Source organism: Arachis duranensis, chromosome 3, assembly GCF_000817695.3.
Source record: "Arachis duranensis cultivar V14167 chromosome 3, aradu.V14167.gnm2.J7QH, whole genome shotgun sequence".
Lineage (NCBI taxonomy): Eukaryota > Viridiplantae > Streptophyta > Magnoliopsida > Fabales > Fabaceae > Arachis > Arachis duranensis.
The window spans coordinates 111,122,936-111,125,773 of record NC_029774.3 but is presented as its reverse complement, the minus strand read 5'-3'; positions in this window follow the sequence as shown (position 1 = coordinate 111,125,773).

Below are 2,838 nucleotides of genomic sequence, written 5' to 3'. Positions count from 1 at the left end.
TACTTAATCTTATGCTTAAGTCATAAGACTGAGATAGTAAGGTATTACGACCTCTAAAAGTAAAAATATATATAATAATAATAAAAGAGATATTTAACTAGGAGCCTTAAAAAACGGGTAAAACAAAATCGTAAAATAAAAGCACAATGCTCAAGAAATGAGATAACTTGCATGCCAAGAAAGCTGTAGTTAACAAGTTAAAGATAACGAAACTGGGAATAGAGGATCAAAGATACAAGGTAACAAGCTCATAACTCACCCTGCGAAGCCAAGGCTGGCCGGAGAATATTTACATACATATATATATATATATATCCCAAAGACCCCAAAATATATAGAAAAACCCTAACTCTCCTTAAGCCTCTAAGAGGAACAAAATAAACAAGTTTCTTGGAGAGAAAGCTAAGTACATATATACATAAGCTGATAAACACAAAATACCAGGAACTGATCCGCTTCAGGGATCCAGATGCTTAGCGAGGAGCCTCTCGACCTGCATCTGAAAACAACAACACAGTATGGGGTGAGAACCAGAGGTTCTCAGCGTGGTAAAGGTGCCATGCATATAATATATATAAGGTCCTGGGAATGCTAGAGGCAATTCTAGAACGGCAAAACTCAGATTATAAAACTTAAAGAACTAAACAGAAACCATAAATCAGGGTGCTTCCCTAAGGCTTTCTAAACTAAATCAATTTCTTAAATCAACTGAAACTTAACTAGAATCCCTGATCTGTCCACCTTTCCTCCATCTCCGGTAATTACAAAGACAAACAAGCAAACAAAGGAAGCACATGTAGAATACAGATAATATAGATATCAATTATGACAATTAGCATATTATAACCAATTAGGCAATCCCAATTAACGAACAAACAAGTAATACATACAAATGCATATGATGTATGCCTGTCCTATGGCTGTTGATATCAACTGTCGGTTACGTAGCCATCCCGACATGTTCTCAAGCTCAAAAATACACCATGAGGAGAATTCCCAAGCTGACATGGGAAGTGAACGCCCCCAAGCTCAATAATATCCACGGGACGAATCCCAGGATGACATGGGGAGAAGAGACAACACCCCAAGCTGACATGGGGAAGGCTGTACCCCAAGCTGAATGTTATCCCTGGGACGAATCCCAGGCTAACACAGGGAAAACATCACCCAAAGCTCACTAGTAACCACGGGAAGAATCCCGGCTGACATAGGGGCAACGCCCCAAGCTCAAGTTATTCAATCATTTCTCATTTTTGATACTACTTTATATCTAATCTCATCATTCTCAATTTTACTTAACCCATTAATCATACATTTTATTATTCTTGGTTAATTAACATCATCAGTTCTCAATTCCTTACATTACTCTCTTACATGTCTTATATGTTTCATAATGTAGAAAATCAGTCATTCAAGCCTTAACATCATAATTCATTCGTATATATATCTCCTTCTTATACAATCCATAATTTATAACCTTGGCTTCATTCTCAAGTTATCTCTATTTCCTAGCTTCAACTAATTACAAGGCTTAACATTACTTTTTATGACTAAGAGAACAAAAATAGAGGTTTGGAAGTCTGAAATTGATTTTAAAACACCTAGACCAGTTTTGCAAAAGACAGGGACCATGCGTGCGTGTGTGCCACACGTACGTGTGGTAGTATGAAAAGGTAGCACGCGTGCTTTGCCTTACCATGTGTATTCATGATCACGCATGTTGGCTCATCGCGCGCACGCATGGGCTAATCGCGCACGCGCCGTTTAAAGTTCTACGCCATGCATACGCGTGGACGTACGTTGATCAAAAAATACAATTTTTCCAGAAAGTTGCGTAATGCCTTGTTCTCCTGCATAATCACATAACACATACCTAAACTTCCAACGTTCATAACTTTTGCTACAAATTCTATTTTTCACAAACTTTATATCGTTCAAAAGCTTTCAAAACCATCTCTAAATTGGGACAATTTCAACTTCCAACCAAAATTTAAAGCTCCAGTTATGAACCGACGAAGTTCAACCGAAAACCAAGTTTTTCAAAAAGACTTCAAGCCTCATTTTCTTTTTGAAATTCATTCATATCCCCCAATATATTTACCTTCAACAATAGTACACAATTCTATCATTTCCTTAGCTCATTAACATCTCATTACAATCCAACTCTACAAGTTTTAAACATAAACTAACATATTATTGCTCACACCAACCTATACAACTCATACACTTTCCAAAATCCACCATTCCAACCACAAGCTACAACATTGAAATTCATTAACTTATATCCTCAATTCATTAATAGCAATCCATAAATCATCATCAACCAATCAACATACAACAACCAAAAAATTTCTTTATCATATACTAACAACATCATCAACTTACCATCATTAGTTCCAATAACTCACAATCATTAATTCCAATAGCTTATATTCTTTAAATTCCAACACCAACATCCACAACAAAACCAAAACGTAACCTTGTTCAAGGTGTATCAATAAAACACTAAGCCATTTACCTATTCAAACGTTCATTCCTATACTACGGTCATCTAGCCTAAGTTTCACTACAAGAAAAATACCCATTCAGTCACACTTTTTTTAGGCTATATTTGAAAAGCGTAGCCTATTCATAGAATAGGCTACGCTTTTCTCCGTATTGCCTTTTTATAAGAGAAAAGGATACACAAATGCGGCATCATTTAAAAAGCGTAGCCTTAGGTATTAAAGATATCACTTATAAAGCGTAGCCGTAGGTTGATATCTATAGATTCACTTTTCGTATCAAAGGAGACGCTTTTAAAGAATAGCCTATTTGTTAAGTTTTGGGTGCATTTTA